Below are 17,636 nucleotides of genomic sequence, written 5' to 3' on the forward strand. Positions count from 1 at the left end.
CCATCCTATCTCCTCCATATCAAAACACCACCTGGAATGAGTATGTCCTCAAATTCTATATACATACCCCCTTATACTGTAGATCTGGTAATGGTAAAACACAAACATCATGGCTCATTCAGAACCACAGTGTGATTTTTACATGGGAAAATATTTGTTTTGTGCACCACTTTAAACACTGGATTTCCAGAAGCCTCAGCATCAGCATAATAATTCTAGAATTGAATGATTAATTACTTACTCTATAAAATAGTTGAATCACAACTTTAAATACTTGAATCACAACTTTAAAAATGGCTTCTCTCAGATTGCAGTTTAAACTATATTGATCTACAATTTAATTTATCTTTTAAATTTGGAGTTACCATTTCAGATAGATTACATTTTAGAGTGCACCATGAAAACAAATTAATAAGCTTCTTTTTGCTCCTCAACCTAAGCAGCATCTACTGATAGATTTAATGTTGAAGGCTTTTCCTGAAACTTGCTTCTAACTGGGTATTTCAGGTTTCCTTTCAATTCCTCTGACAACTTCAGCCTTTTCTATACTTCTGTTTTCTTTCTAATAACTTAAAACTCGTCAATGGTTTCCCATTGCACTTAAAGTAAAATCCTCATTCTTCTATCGGCTCACCAGATAAGAACTGACCCCTGCTTTATCTTACACAACTCTCACTTCAGGAGGTTCTAGGCAGACTGGCCTTATTTCTGTTCTTGAAAACATCACATTTAACCTTACTGTAGATAGAGCTTTAGTGATCGCTCCCCTTTCTGTCTCACACCCTTCTTCCCTGACCATGACCTCTTTGTTATCACTGAGACATCAACGAAAATGCTCCCCTCTTGGAGGAGGCTTTCTCTGACATCCCTTGGCAGGTCACAATCACACCCCTATTTTATTTCTCTATGCAGATCACTAGCCATCATTTTCTATGTCCTTTCTCGGTAACTATGACACCGCACTAGAATGTGATTGGCATGAAGGCAGAGCCCTGTTGGCTTTATTTTCAGTATAGCCCCCATGTTTAGACAGTGACAGTATGTGATAGACATATGCTAGAAAAACTAAATTCAACATTTTAAATTTACTAATCATTACAATACCATTTGCACGAGAAGGAACGTAAATACAGGGAAACATTTTCAATTATTTTACATTTCAAACAAAACTCTATTACTATTTTGGGATAATTATCACTAAATGACTTTCACAAGTTCTTAACTACTAACTAGCAAATCAGTATCCTAAAATCAATAGGATATACCACTAAGTAAAATAAAACTGGTAAAGCGCAGAACAATGTTCACTGAGTGCTGCATTTTGTGTAGGAAATGGGAGGGGATAAAATATAATCATGGTTCTTTATTTATAAATAAACACTAAAAATAAATAGAAACAGAGAAGCAAGTACCTATCAGGAGCAGAAGAGAATAAAATGATGAAAGTCATGGGAGAAACCTTCTCCATGTATGCTTTTTAATTTTTGATTTCTGAATTCAGTGAAACAGTACTGACTATTCAAACAAATACTATTACTGACTAATGTTTCTATTTCTCTTTCAACCCTGCTCATCAAGAACCCTAAATCTAGAAGAACTCAACTCCACATTCCATGTGACAGCACCCAAACTGCTATATATTGCTAAAGCGAAACACAAGCAGGCCTGCTCCTAGTACTTCAAACCAGGCTCTTAACATAGTGATTACCCGACTTCTTTCCAACAGGCTTGTTTCCTAATTCTGAACCATACCTGCTCCACTTTCACTAACTTCATTCTCCAGTCATCACTCTGAACCGCACTTGACTCAGAAGCCATCAGCTAACTCCCTTCAAACCACATCATTATATCTACAAATCTACCTCTCTATCTTTACTGAAAGTCTCCCCTAACAATGGAGAATCTTATCAAAGACAATCTCCCAACACACGTATATAGTCAACTGACTTTCAACAAAGGAGTGATGGCAATCCAATAAAGAATGAATTTCTATTCAACAAACCATGCAAAAACAATTGGACATCCATATGCACCAAAACCAAACAAACCTCAGTCCAAGCTCATATCATACATAAGAATTAACTTGAAGTAACAGACCTAAATGTAAAACTATAAAACTTCTGGAGTTTTAGATCTGAAAGGAAACATATGAGAAAATCTATGTGATCTTGGAGTGGACAAGGTTTTTATAAAACACAAAAAGTACAAAGATAACATAAGCTACATCAAAATATAAAATGTTTAATCCTTAAAAGACATTGTTTGGGCCTTCCCTGGTGGTGCAGAGGTTGAGCACTGGGCTGCGAAGCTGCCTGCAGCCTCTGCAGCGTCGGTTCGATCACCAGTGAGGGTCCCATATGGCACTCAGACCTCTCCTGCCGTGCCCGCTGCTCCCCTCAGCAGTGTATTTTGTCGGTCTGCCTGTTCTGTTCCCCGCTCTGGCTCTGGTGAATTCTCTCACCCTCCCGTGCTTCTGACTGTACCCAGTGCTTGTATAAACAAACAAACAAATAAATAAATAAATCTTTAAAAAAATGCATTAGGTTAAAGGAGACAAATGAATCATTACAGTTTAATAGTCTAGAAAGAAGAAAGCACAAGGATAGAACACAGATGGGTAGTTGCTAGGGGGTGAGGAGGAAGAAAAGTGATTGCAAAGGAGCACAAGAAACTTAAAAGGGTGATTCACCTGTTCAAAAAAATCATCTTTAAGAGTCTAGGGAAATGTTAGTAGCGGCAGCAGTGTAACTTTCATATCTCACTAAAGCTCCACTTGAAAAGAGTAGAAAAATGAGAGCAAAATCAGAAACTCATTGGTAATATTTACAACTAAACTAAGGGGTAAGGTATCTCTACCAAGTCCAAAATACGAGGAGATGTGGAGATGCAACCAAAACACACAGACCATCTATTACTTGGATCTGTTATGGAAAAAGTAGAGGAAAGAAACAGAGACTTCAGTGAATTCCACAATACCAACAGACATTCACTGCAAAGTACGGGGGTCACTTTGAGACCAGTGGCTAAAACTGAGGGGTTCTGGCCACTCCATCCCGGACTCCTGGATATGTCTAAGGCACTGTGGTGAAGTCTGAGGCACTGGGGAAGTCTAGACTCTGTGAACTCTCAGGATGGACACAGCAGTACAGATTTCCCTTAGGAGGAGAAACTGCTGAGACTGAAGTCCAACCTGAGCAGAACAGGGGACAAAAGTGAGAAAAGAAAGAGATCATATAAAGTGGGCAAGCGGTATGCTGCCAGCGAACAGCAGAAATCAAGCAGCTGTATTGAACACTGAAAGAAGAAAAGACCGAGCTCTGGAAAGGAGCATTGGACAGGCATTGAGGTAAAAACCTGTATAAAGTTGCCACAGGAAAGAAGGAGCAGCAGATTAAAATCCCATCAAAAATGAAATCTAAACTGAAAAAAAAAAAAAAAAACAAACAGGTTAGTACTGAAACATACAATCTCAAAACAAGCTAAGAAACATTTTAAAAATATATATAAGGCATGAGGGGAAAAAAGCACAAATTAGAAAAACTCAGAAGTGCTAAAAGTAAAATAATTTGAAATTTTCTAAAACAAAGACTAAATTAGAAAAAAGAGCAAATAAACACAATAATACCTGAAGAGAGATAAAATACAAATAGGAAAATTCTGAAAATTAAAAATTTAAAAGATGATAAAGAATTTAAAAGAAATGGTAGCGATTGATTAAAGGCAAAACCCAAACATAATCAACAAAAGCCCTGAACAAGAAAACTAAAAGAACATAACAAACACTAAGGCAATGAATACGTCAAGAAAATTTTCCTAAAGATTTTTAACTTCATAGTGAAAGAGGACACATACCTGGAAATATCAACCCAAAAAACCAATGCCAAAATATTCTGGTAAAATCAATAACATTTTTAGAGAGGGGAAAGAATCCTTTAAGCATCTAAGCCACAAGTGACATGTAAGGGAAAGGAAAATTGCAGAAACAATATGCTAGTCCTGTGGCAAGGTGCATCCTAGCACCTAGACCATGGTTTTGAAATCTGCTTCTCAAAAGAAAAACAGGTAATTGGAGTTCAGCTTCCTGAAATGGCACAATAATACGTGTCAGGCCAAGCCTTCTCCAGAAAACAGTCAGGAACTCTGGACAAAATATTAAAAGCAATTATCTGAGGCACTGGAGAGCACAAAAAGCCTGCAGAATCTATAAGGGAGCCACCTCCTGGAAAAAGGGAAAAGCACCGAATAGTCTCCAAATTCTAGCTTTCTAACAGGGGAGGCCCTAGTCTGCATCTTGCTAGATGACTGGAACTCAGATAGAAAGGCGGAGCTTTACTGGCTTGAAGAACCAGAGGACAGAGTGGAATGATAACAACTGGAAAGTGAGGGGTGAATCCTACAAAGGAAAGTGTCACAGTGGGAGAGTCCCAGTTTCTGCTTATTAATTCTACCCAAATCTCCCACTGACCTCTAACTATGCACATGCAGGGCAGATTCTAACCATCTCAGATAACCATTAAAAAAAGAAAAAAGAAAAAAGAAAAACTAAGCAGTTACCCTAATGAGTTAAAAACTTATATCCTTACAAAAACCTGAACACAGATACTAGTAGCACCTTTATTCACAATTGGCAAAATTTGGAAGCAACCAAGATATCCCTCAGCAGTGAATAGATATATAATTTGTGATATATCCATATTTGATTATTACTCAGTGCTAAAAAGAAATGAACTATCAAGCCATGAAAAGAAATGGCAGAAACCTAAACGTATATTGTTAAGTGTAATAAGCTAATCCAAAAAACTTATATACTATATATGACTCGAACTATATGATGTGCTAGAAAAGGTAAAACTATGAAGATAGTAAAAAGATCAAAGGTTGCCAGGGGCTAGTGGGGTGGGAGGGATGCTAGGCAGAGAACAGAAGATATTTAGTGAAGTGAAACTACTTTGTATACTATAATGGTAGAAACAAGTCACACATTTACCCAAAACCACAGAACATACAATATCCAAAAGTGGAACCTAAAGTAAACTATGGACTCTGGGTAATACTGACGCATCAATATAGGTTCACTGATAGTAACAAATGTACCACTCTAGTAAAGGAAGTTGCTAGAGGGGGGCTAGAGCCCCCCTCTAGCATGGGAACTCTATTTTCTGCTCAATTTTGCTGTAACGTAAAACTGTTCTAAAAAAATAAATCTTTTTTAAATGTCATATAAAACACATTAAAAATCTGATTTTTAAAATTTTTTTATTTTTTACATCATTGTTCATTTTTAAACAACATTTGCTTCCCCGCCTCAGGTGTAGTCCCCATAGAGTTTCCTTCACCAATGCACCCGTGCACCATCACCTCAGTCCCCTGTGCTCCTCCCTCCCTCCCTCTGATCCCTTTCCCTCCTCCAACCCTGCAGGATGTCTCTGCTTTATAATTCTCTGTCGTTGCTTTGTTGTGTTTTGTACTGTTACTATTTCTTTACACTGATGTCTTATTTGATTCCCCTATATTCCTCCTATAAGTGAAATCACCCGATATTTTTCTTTTTCCTTCTGGCTTATTTCACTGAACATAATTCCTTCTAGCTCCATCCATGTTGCTGCCCATTTATGGGTAAGTTTACAAATATATCAGTGTTAGTACATTGAAAACTAACAAAATACTGCTGAGAAAAATTAATGGTGATTTAAATAAATGGAGAGATATCCCAAGTCAGAATACTCAATAGCACTACGATGTCATTTCTCTCCAAATTGGTCTATAGGTTCAGTGCAGTCCCAATACAAGGCTTGAGTTTTCTTGTAGAAAATTATAGGCTGATACTAAATTTTACATGGAAATGAAAAGCACCTAGTGTCAAGAATTAGAGCCTGAAATATTACCCTACTTGCAAGCTAAGAAATTAGTCTGCCAGTTTCTTGGATTCTGGTAGAAGACATCAGACCCTGGTTCAGAGTTGAATAATAGTTTATTATGTGTAGCCATTTTCACTCCTGGATTTTTATCCCCTCTCCCCCAAATAAAAGCATAAATGTTCATAGTAACTTTATCAGAAATAGCGCCAGACAGGAAACAATTCAAATGCCTATAAATAGGTGAATGGGAATACAAATTGTGACAGAAACATATAATGCGACACTACTTAATAATAAAAGGAATAAATTATGGATATTTGAGGAAACATGGATGAATCTCAAAATAATTATTCTGACTGGAAAAAAGCCAGAAAGAAAAATAGTAAATTCTAGAAAATGCGGTCTATTCTATAGGAAAAAAGGAGGCCATCGCTTTTAGCATTTAGACTAAGATTAAGTGCAAAAAGCCATAGTTCCCTGGGAAAGGAATTAGGGAGGAGGGAAGAAGGAGTAGGGGGCTTGAAGAAATGTTTTAGGGGAGACAGAGAGGTTAATTATTTTTACTATAACAGTCATCTCACAAATATACACATAAAACAAACATTAAATTGTATATTTTAAATATGTGGAGTTTAAAGTACACCAATTGGGCCTTAACTAAACTGGGAAAAAATTAATATTCCAGGAGATAAAATTCATACACTAAACACATTTCAGGTGAGTCCAACATGAAAGAAACAGTTTGAGGTTTGAGTCAAGTTAACTTCCTGCTGAAACAAAATATTAACATAATTCTGGGGACTATAACAGAATCCATTGCCACTAGAAACTATCATTGTCAATGTTATCAACATGATAAAAAAATGATTAAACATGAAGAAACAGAAAAATAATACTCAGGAGAAAAGGCAAACAATTGAGAGCAACCCTAAGAATGGTCACTAAGCAACATAAGATTTAAACCATATATATGTATATATGAGTGAATTTATTAAGCTTTGATTTAAATCACACATATAAAATATATAATGTTCACTGAATTATACAAACTAAATTTAATAAGGAACTCTAGTTAACTCTAATCCAATGTTTAAATTCATTGAGTTTGCTGTATCTCTTGACTACTTGTCCCACAAAAAGAAGCTTCTTATCAATGGCCCCACTATCTCCTACCAGACTAATCCAGAGGTACCCAACTTTCCCAAAACTTACCCAAATTTTCACGTTCTTAGTAAGTTTTGGTAATTTTTTCTGGCTCCACCAGGGTCAAGAGAAATATCTAATAGGTCCATTAGGTCCAAACAACTTAGTTTTTTTTGTCCTAAAATCCCAGAAGCTATTTAAATAAAGTAGCACATACATTTTTTTTTAACATTTTATTCAGTCTTAAATAACCCAGGTGGGTGTGTCTGCCTGTCAGCACAGCACAACTGTAACTTGCAGTCTGATTAGACAGTGACCCTCACCTCCTGTTCTGCATTGTTTCCCACACCCTTTATTGCTTTTTAATCACAGCAACCACCCAACATCTTGTCTTGTAATATATGACATTATCAAAAAGAATTAAGTGTGACCTAATGTCAAAACTATAAACTACATTCAGTTAGTAGTTTACAAAGGGTGACGGGTGCTAAATACCTGCTTTCCCTTGAAAATTTAAAATACCCTATGGCAGTCCTGTGAGTTCACTGTGTAACCCCAAGAGGCTACATACGGAGTCTGGCAACAATATAAATAATCTACCGTGAACCTGCTCTCACTAGTTATTAATTAGTTACATGAATTAATACACATTCTTTAAAGTACTAAATTCACTTTTAAAAAAATGCACTATTTTATTGTATCAAGGATCACACCTTCCTATCATACAACTATTTTTAAAAATCAAATTTTTTTATTTATTTTATTTTTTAATTTAAATTTTATTTTTATATTCCCCATACAATTACAACCCCCTTACTTTGACCCGAGTCCCTCCTTTCCCCACCCCTCACCCTCCATAGAATGTCTCTGGTTCATAGTTGTTTGTTGAAAATCAAATTTTTAAACAGCAGACTTCAAACACTTAAGAATTCATTTCCTGAAGTGAAATTTAAAGGGTGATTTTGACCAAAATAACTGGTATTATTAAGCATATTTAATATAAGGTAGATTGAAAGACACAGAATAAGGATACTAGTGCAGGATACATAATCATTATCATAAAATAATAAATTCTCTAGGAAAAAAAAGTCATTTGTTCAACAAACATTTAATGAGTGCCTGGTAGTGACTATATGCTGTTATAAGTGCAAGGAATGAAACTGTAAATAAAATAGACAAAATACCTTCTCATTGATTATGTTCTAGCAGAGGAAGACTGATAAACTAAATGAGTAAATTATAATAAAGTGCAGTCATCATACTCAACGGGGAAAAATATGAGGTATAACACAATCGGCAAATTAATGCCTGTTTCTTTACCTCATCCTCAAATGGAAGCTTCTTTATCAAGGGTAATGAGGTGAGGGTAGGAATGAAAAGGAAGAGAGACTAGGTTGGTAAATAGCAGATGTGATTTCAGAAATTGGAAAAACTGGAATATAGGTACCCATTATTCTCCTAGCCCTAGCCCAATCTAGAATGGGCTAAAGAAAAAGTCCATGTTAGATAATTTCAGAAATCACTGTTGCCTCCTGAACCCAGAACCATATAGCAAGACTTGAAGAAAGGATGTGTGTATGTAGAAGAGGAGTTATAATTTTCAACAAGGTGTTCTATAAAGGTCTCGATTAGAAGACAGGACAAATACCCAAAGATGGTGGAAAAACAAGCAATAAAGTAAGACACGCAAACACTTACACAAGTAAACGTACATATACACCCCCCTCAAAAGTTCTTATGTCATTCCCACCAAGTCTCAGGTCATTTAAGAAATGGAAGAGATTTTTAGAACCCTCATTCACCACCAATTGTCCTTTATACTTGTTTGATAGACAATCAATTAAGAAACGATTTTTTTTAAATGTATTGGCAGTTCTACAGACCTATGACCTTGGACAATTATATAACTGCTCTGTGCCTCAATTTTCTATCTAAAATGAGGATGATAATACCTAGTCACAGTGTGGCTGTTAGAATTAAATAGATGATGTATTTTAAGCAATAAGCGCAGCCTGTAACACATGGCAGATGCTCAAAATAAGTTGGTTTGCTCCTAAACTTCAACTCACTCCACTTGCAGCTCCTCACAAAGCAGATACCAATTGCTGCAGCAGTAGTGTCAACTACTGCCTCTACTTGAAATCTGATGGTATTGAGCCTTTATATTCAAGTATTGTCTCAAGGCACAGTATGTGTCAAAGTTTTATCACAACAAAGCATAACACTATTTTTGTGCTTATTTACAGTGACATTTTACTGTGCCATTCCTAGTGCAGCAAATGGGCTATAAGGGCTTAGTCATTTTGGGCCAGGCAATGTTGTCAATAAAAGGCATAAGGAAGGAAGAGGGTAGGACTCAACAAAATCAATAACAACTTGTTTTATTATGGGGGGGGGTGTCAAGCTGTTTAGTTCTCATTCTTTTCCCATCTGAGCATACCCATTGCACTCTAAAGAGAAGTGGTTTCAGATAGGTAGCAAAATCAAGGACACATGGTTGTGAGCACTTTCTCATTTTTCTGTTCTACAAGTAATATCTTGGGTTATCTAAAAATTAAAACATGAAGTTTTTAAAAAAAAAGTATAAGGTGCAAGAGGAACCCATCATGATGATAAGGACATTAAAGCTGCTAAGATGTGCTGAGCTGGGTTTTGTTATGTTCCAGGCACTGTTCTAGGTGTGTTACACATATTAACACACAACAGTAACTGTTTCTGTGAGGGTCAAAAGAAAGAAAAAGACAGAATTTAATTAATGAATGAAGACATGTTGAGCATGACACAAGAAGGAACTTAGGCATCAATGTGAGTTTTCTGACTCAGTCTGTAATCTCATTTGAATCCACAAGTGAATAAGAAAGCCCAAAGTCTTCCTAACTAATCAGTAACAACCAGAACTCATGAAAAGCTAGTTAAATATTCAAGGGCAAATATTGCTATACAGTATCTCTTGACTACTTGTCCCACAAAATGAAGCTTCTTATCAATGGCCCCACTATCTCCTATATATATATTCAATATATATCCAAGAGCAAATCAATATATATTCAAGAGCAATTCAATATATATTCAAGAGCAAATCAACCTTGCCAATGCTGATAATTGTGGCCTACCTGACGTAATGATTATGTCACTAGGAGGTTCTGAAGCACCAAGTATCAGGCACAAAAACAAAATAAAATAAAATTCAGCAGCAGAACCAGAATGCAAGTCTAGTCCCAGAATTATTGGAAATTCCTTATAATATCTGAATAAAATTACTGGAAATCATTTGTAATATCAATCACTTATTTGATGATTTGTAAGTCAGTGGCTTTAGAAATGAGGAGTTTACTATTCTACCACTGAAATTCTTTGAAAGAGAGTCTTTTAAACAGCCAGACCAATTACTATTTTGAGAAAGTAGTTCTTTTACTATGGGATACAGGGAAAAATTTCACTTCTCCATTTGTAATAAAACAAAGCTCAAAGTGAATAAGCCACTAAAGCCTTTCAAACCTATTTGTTAATCTGTCAACCCCATAAATCCTCAAATTCCACTCTTCCCTATCCCTACCTCTCCAAAATAATTCAACTGACAGATAAAGGTTATGAGAAATCCCTAAGGTTACACACATACACACACACACACACACACACACAATTTTTGGAGGGTTCAGAAAAATCCCTGGAGTGTGTTAAAGCTAAAAATCAGTTTTCCCCCAATGAACTTAGAAAACTAATAGTTTCATAACTTCTCTAATTTTCTCCTACCTTTTTTCTTTCTTAACCTTAACAAAACATCACTTACGATACTGAGGTAAAAAATCATGTAAGAGAAAGCTAAGAGCTTTTCTTGGATGATATTTATACTCGTGTGAAAGAAAAAAGTCATTATTTCCCTCAAATCAAAATACAATTACCCTTTCATGAAATAACTCACAAATAGGATGAAGAATTCAAGCAACATAAAATCAAAATACCTTTTAAAACCCTAGAACAAGTCTGAGTAGAGTCTTGTGACAGTCCACCAAATAATACACTATCCAGTGTCTACTTTAACGTTCCAAAGACTTTCCGGCACCAACCCTGACTCTCTGGGAGTACATATTGCTATTCCATAGGCATCCTGCCAACTTCTGCTCTAATTCCACAGAACTTTCTCCTAGACATATCGTCCAAGAGTGCAGTGGTGAGAAATAGGTCTAATTTGCTAATGGGATAAAATGATGTACCTATGATACGAAAGACACAGTTTCAGAAGAAGTTTATATGGTTTGCCTAAGATCCTGAATTTTAATCCAATTAATCTGTGTCCCCCCCACCAACCCCTTCCTTCCATTCATTCATTTCTTTTAGCAGTGGCATGACCACCCAAATACTACTGCCTTAGAAACAAGGTGCTTACTTACACTGATCATTATTCCAACAAAAAGAGAAGATCTGATTTCATTAAAAGGTAAATTCAAAAGAAATTTTAGAACATTAACTAGGGAATTTATAGTCTTCAAAGGTATTGTTTTGTGATGGAACTATAAAACTGATTTAATATTCTAAATACCAAGCACTATCCATCTTCCCTCTAATGAGCTCAAAGTTTAAGTGAGTTCTCTTGGTTAATGATCTTAATTATATACAGATAGATGTATCTTAAAAAACTAATCTGAAACTTAGATAATTACTTGTTTTACGAAAGGACTTGTCAGTTTACAAAGTATTTGGGGGAAGTATGCTCTAAATAAAAAGTATTTTGACTCTATTTTAAATTTCAATTAAAAATTTTTGAGTAACGTCAACTTTTTCAGGTACATATCTATTTAGTCCTTTTGCTACTACCTTATCAGACTTTGATAATTTCCTTGCTGTCTGGTATAACAAGATGTTAGGCACTTTGTAGATTTCTGCCCCAGACGCAAACAGCCATTTTTCTGAGGAGTGCTGGTTCCTGTTAAACAAAAATCAGTTCAAGACAACCAGCTAGCTCCAGCAGTGCTCCATGTTCCCGGGTTGGCTGTTGTTTCTTGGCCACATGTCTGGATATTTCCTTTTCTTTGTTAATAATTTATTTTTAAACAAAGTACATTTTTCTTACATCGTTGTTAATTTTTGGACAGTATGTGATTTCTCCCCTCAGGTGCGGTCATCATAGTTCTACCACCAAAGCACCCACAGTCCACAGTCCCTTGTGCTCTTCCCCCTCTCCCTCATTTTCAGCCATCGCTTTCTTCCTAACCTCTTGGAGGCCTCATACCTAGAGTCAGCTTTCAAGGTTTGTCTTTGATCCTTTGTTTGGTCTCTCTGTATTCCACATATAAGTGAAACCATTTGATATATTATCTTCTTCCTTCTGACTCATTGTGCTTAGCTGAGCTGAAATCCCTTCCAGCTCCATCCATGTTGGTCCTATATATATATATATATGTATTTTTTTTTAAAGATTTATTTATTTATTTATATACGATCCAGGGTACAGACCAGATGCGCAGGAGGGTGGAGGATTCACCAGAGACAGAGTGGGGAGCAGAACAGGCAGACTGATGAAATACACTGCTGAGGGGAGCAGCAGGCGAGAATAGGAGAGGTCTGCCGTGTGGGACCCTTGCCGGCAGGCCGGGATCGAACCGACACTGCAGAGGCTACGGACAGCTTCACAGCGTGGTGCTCAACCATCTGCGCCACCAGGGGAGACTTCCCTATATATTTTTAAAATTAATCTCTCTTTTAAAAGCTTTTTGTTGTTGTTGTTCTGCTTTCTACATGGTTTCCTTATCTTCTAATTCTTTACTGAGGTGCTTTTTTTTTGGTCAAACATGATTTATAATTTCCAAAAGCTCTTTTGGTGTTGGAAAGAAATAGTGCTTCTCTGTTGGTGGGAGTGCAAACTGGTCCAACCACTATGGAGAGCTGGGTGGAGATTTCTGAACCTACTAAACATAGAGCTTCCATATGATCCAGCAGTTCCACTCCTAAGTATTTACCCACAGGACACAGAAACATCAATTCCAAAGAGCACCTTCACCCCTATGTTTATAGCAACACTGTTTACAATAGCTAAGCTTTGGAAACAACCCAAATGCCCAAAAATAGATGACTGGATCAAAAAGATGTGGTACATATACACCATGGAATATTACTCAGCATTCAAAAAAGATAAACACATGCAATTGGCAGCAACATGGATGGCGCTGGAAGGGATCATGCTCAGCGAAATAAGCCAGAAAGAAAAAGAAAAATACCGGATGGTCTCACTCATGGCAGAATCTAGAAAACTTAAATAAGGGGCCAGGAAAAAGAATAACTATAAGAAAGTGAAAATCAAAATCAACAAAAAACTATGAACCAGAGAGGTGGGGAGGGGAGGGATTGGGGTCAAAATAAGGTTGTCGCAATTGTATGGGGAATATAAAAATAAAATTTAAAAAAAAAAGAAATAGTGCTTCTATTCCTCCTCCTCCATCTCCTTTAAAGCTGTCTGTTCTTGCTTCATAGTTACAATATTTTCCTTTAACTCTCTTAGGATATTAATGAGAACTATGTCAAGTTTTCCCCCCTTGCATAATTCTGTTTCCCCTGGGTTGCTTTTTTGTTTGTTTTGTTCTCTTCCCATTTGAAGCTTTCTTCAGTTGGTTTGTTAATCCTTGGTTTATCTGTACACATTTAAGAGTGGAATGAAAAAGCCAGTAGCTTTGAGTATGTTGGTGGGACTAGAGGCTTGCACAGTGGGGACTTCACTTTAGAGGATCTGAGTAGGCTATTTAGTTGGGAAATATCTGAAGTTAATAGCTTTAGGAATTTTATCTTGGTCTGGACAGATTTCACAGAAAAATCTCTAACCTCTTATCTAAAACATGATGGGCTGGCTGCCAACATTCTGGGAGTCTAGTGAGAGAAGGGTGGATGGATGGCTCAGCATCCAGCTTATATACATTCAGTTAATCCCCTGATTTTCCAGATATTACCACTCCACTCAGCTGAGTCTGCTGTGTCCAATCCACAGCGCTTCTGTTCCACCCTCTGTTGGATCCAGAATTTTGCCACTCAGTGGCACCAAACCAGGGAGGCAATCTGTACATCTGTTTGCTTCTTAAACAGATTTTAACCATTTCTCTCCCTCACTTCCAGAAGAAATTGGTGCCACGAAAGCCTGGGCCTGTTGGGATTCTACGGTGAAGATACAGTTGAGTCTTGGGTTTCTATGTTGGTGGTTTAGATTTTGTTCTATCAGGGTGTGCTAAGTTTGTAAAGGACAACTGACACTTAACTGTTCCTATTTCAAAAAATCATGTTACCATTGCCTTCTCCCCTATTCTCTTTATTCTTCTAGATTCTTGTTCTTAACAAGTACCACAACAACTAAAATGCTTTTATTGTTGCTTTTGCAGAGTACAGAGGATACAAAGTGGATATATAGATTTAATTATCCATCTTTTATCAGAAGTCAAAAATGTATTATAATAAAACACTACTTTCACTGCCTGATTCTGCTGCTCAAGAAACTGTAATGGGGGCCTCCCTTGTGGCGCAGGCGGTTGAGCGCAGCGCTGTGAAGCTGTCCGCAGCCTCTGCAGTGCCGGTTCGATCCCCGCCGGCCTCGGAGCAACCCACATGGCAAGCAGACCTCTCCTGTCTCAGCCCGCTGCTCCCCTCAGCAGTGTATTTTGTCAGTCTGCCTGTTCTGTTCCCACCTCTGTCTCTGGTGAATCCTCTCACCCTCCCGCGCATCTTGCCTATACCCCAGTTCTTGTATAAATAAAATAAATCTTAAAAAAAAAAAAAAAGAAACTGTAATGGTTCACACCGATAATTAAAATTTTCAAACTGGCTTCCATGATGTGGAGCTACATTTATTTTTCTTTTTATATTCCAGGAAGCCTGCTTGTGTGCTTATGTGCATGCGCGCATGCACACGCACACACCCACACACACACACTGATAATACATGCCCCCAATGAAATTAGGCATTTCCAAGTATGAAATATTGTTGTCAAAATAAACCTGACACTATTCAAGCTTTTAGATCTAACTACCTATTTACAGGATATACAGAGGACCAAGTAAAATAAGCAAAATTAGGATATCACAAGCAAAATTCAGACTGAAAAAATCTACAGGACAAACAATACAGTTTCTTCAACAAATAAGCAAATACAAAAGGGAAGTGGAAGGAAAGTGGCGGGGGGCAAAGTTAGGGGGAAGGAGAGAGAGAGAGAGCACTAAGGCAAGCGAGCAACAGAGAAATCTCAAAATCACAATGTGTTATTTAGATCCTAAGTCAAACAAACAATAAATAATAAAGCAGGAAACATTTATGGTACTTAACATAGTAAAACGTTTGAAAAAAGACTGGTTATTTGGCATTAAAATTATTATTAATTTGAGGTTATGATAATACTAACATAGCAGTGATAAAAACAGTTCTTATCTTTTAGAGATAGATACTTAAACTTTTACTGGTAAAATAATATGATATCAAGGATTTTCTTCAAAATAATCTGAAACAGGGAGAAATAAATGCAAGTATAGATGATATCAGATTGGTCACAAATAGGTATGGTAGAAGTTGGGTGATGGATATATGTAACTTATTCTAATCTATTTACTTTTGTGTGTTTAAATTTTTTCTATATTAAAAATATTTCTAAATATTAAAACAATGAAGTCCTTTCACTGAAAAGCCTCCTGTGATGATTCCTTATGGTGTTCCCTCTCTCCAAATCCCAGGTCCTGCAATCATTATTCTTTTCCAGTAACACTGACTCCAAGTCAAACACACCAGTCATGTGCCTTTTGGGCTTTGTACTATTGATAGATTCTTTTCTGCTGGAAGGGTTCTTTCTCCAGCTGTCTTACATGGCTCTCTGCCTCACCTCCTTGAAATCTTTTGTCAGTCCCATCTTGCAAAATGGCAGGTGAAAAAGCTGAGAAGGGAGTTAGTTATTAGAGAGAAGAAACCAGAAGCCAAGAAGGCTGATGCTGGTGGTAAGTTTAAGAAGATCAAGGCCAAGAGAGGAAGGGGAAGCCCCACTGCTGCTGAAACCCTGTCCTAGTGAGAGGAACTGGCAGATATTCCTGATCTGATATGAACTCCAGAAAGGCCATGAACAAGAGGAAGTATTCAGCAGCTAAATCCAAGATTGATAAGAAAAAGGAGAAGTTTCTTGCTACTGTCACAAAACCAGTTGGTGACAAGAATGGTGGCACCAGAGTGGTTAAACTTTGCAAAATGCCTAGATATTATCTACCAAAGATGAACCTCGAAAGCTGTTAAGCCACCGCAAAAATCCTTCAGTAAGCATGTGAGAAAACTGTGAAATAGCATCACTCCTGGATTTATTCGAATTGCTCTAATAGGGCATCAGAGAGGCAAGAGGGTGGTTTTCTTGGTGTAGCGAGGCAATGACCTGCTACTTGTGACCAGTCCCCTGTCCCTCAATCAAGTTCCCCTGTGTACAACACACCAGAAATTTGTCATCACCATCTCCACCAAAATTGTGATCAGTGGTGTAAAGATCCCAAATCATCTCAGTAATGCTAACTTCAAGAAGAAGCTGTGTAGGCCATGACCAGAAAGGTAAGATCTTCAACACAGAAGGAAAAATAGGAAATGACAGAGCAGCACAAGGCTGATCAAAAAGCTGTGGACTTGGCAAACTCTGCCAAAAATCAAAGCTGTTCCTCAGCTCCTGGGCTACCTCTGCTGTGTGTTTGCTCTCACCAATGGCATTCACCCTCACAAATTGGTGTTCTAAACGTCCTACAAAAAATATAATTAAATAATGAAAAAAAATCATTGGCGAAATGCCCCTTTCTCAATAATATTTACTGGACTACCATAGTTTTAAATGCAACATTCTTCTTAACCTCCTTGCACTTCATTTATCATTATAATGCTGTTTTCTTCTCATAGTAATTATTCCCTTCCAAAAATACACTTTTCTTAATATTATGTTGATTATCTCCTGTCTTATTCCCCCCACTAACATGTAAATTCCACAAAGGAAGTGATTTTTGTCTGTTTTGTTCATCTAGGTATTTAATGCTATCTTCTTCTCATAGTATTTATTCCTTCCAAAAATACCATACAATTTTCTTATTATTTATATTATTTCCTATCTTATTCTCCCCACTAACATTCCCCCTACTAACAATCCCCTCACTAACTCCACAAGAGCAGTGATTTTTGTCTGTTTTTTTCACCTATGTATTTCCTTGCTCACAATAGTGCTTGGCAAACACAGAAATTAATGAGTATGAGCTGAATGAACTGAATAAAAGAATAAGCACCATAACACAATGTATATAAAGTACCATGAGAACATATAAGTACAAATAACAGTACAACAAACTTTAGAGCTTGGGAGAACTGGAAAATAAATCTAAAGCCCTAAAGTTTAACTTCTATCTCTTAAATACTAAGATATGTATTGCAAGGCCAACATTTTAAACAGTATCCATTTTTAATTTTAAACTTACATATGGTATGGATTTTGCCTCCCACATAAAGCTTCCCCAAATTGAGAACATGAGTTATCCTATCAATTCCAAAAAAAAATTAATGTTCTCATTCATTAGAGCAACACAGTGAAAAGAATAGTATGTCAAGTATGCTTCTTAATTAAAACACAGTAAAAGACTGATGCTAAAGTACCATCATTG

At 36.8% G+C, this 17,636-nt stretch overlaps 1 protein-coding gene and 1 pseudogene across 2 annotated transcripts in view; one reads left to right on the plus strand and one right to left on the minus strand.

Annotated features, from left to right (window-relative positions):
• TAF3 (TATA-box binding protein associated factor 3) overlaps positions 1 to 17,636 on the minus strand; it is a gene marked incomplete at its 3' end in the record, with an annotated part of 166,054 nt that overhangs the window by 124,040 nt on the left and 24,378 nt on the right. The window lies entirely within an intron of this gene.
• LOC311184437 (large ribosomal subunit protein eL6-like) lies at positions 15,883 to 16,729 on the plus strand (annotated as a pseudogene). The gene has a single exon. The product of its transcript is annotated as a large ribosomal subunit protein eL6-like (transcript).

The sequence above is a fragment of the Talpa europaea genome (genome assembly GCF_964194135.1).
Source record: "Talpa europaea genome assembly, chromosome: 14".
Classification (NCBI taxonomy): domain Eukaryota; kingdom Metazoa; phylum Chordata; class Mammalia; order Eulipotyphla; family Talpidae; genus Talpa; species Talpa europaea.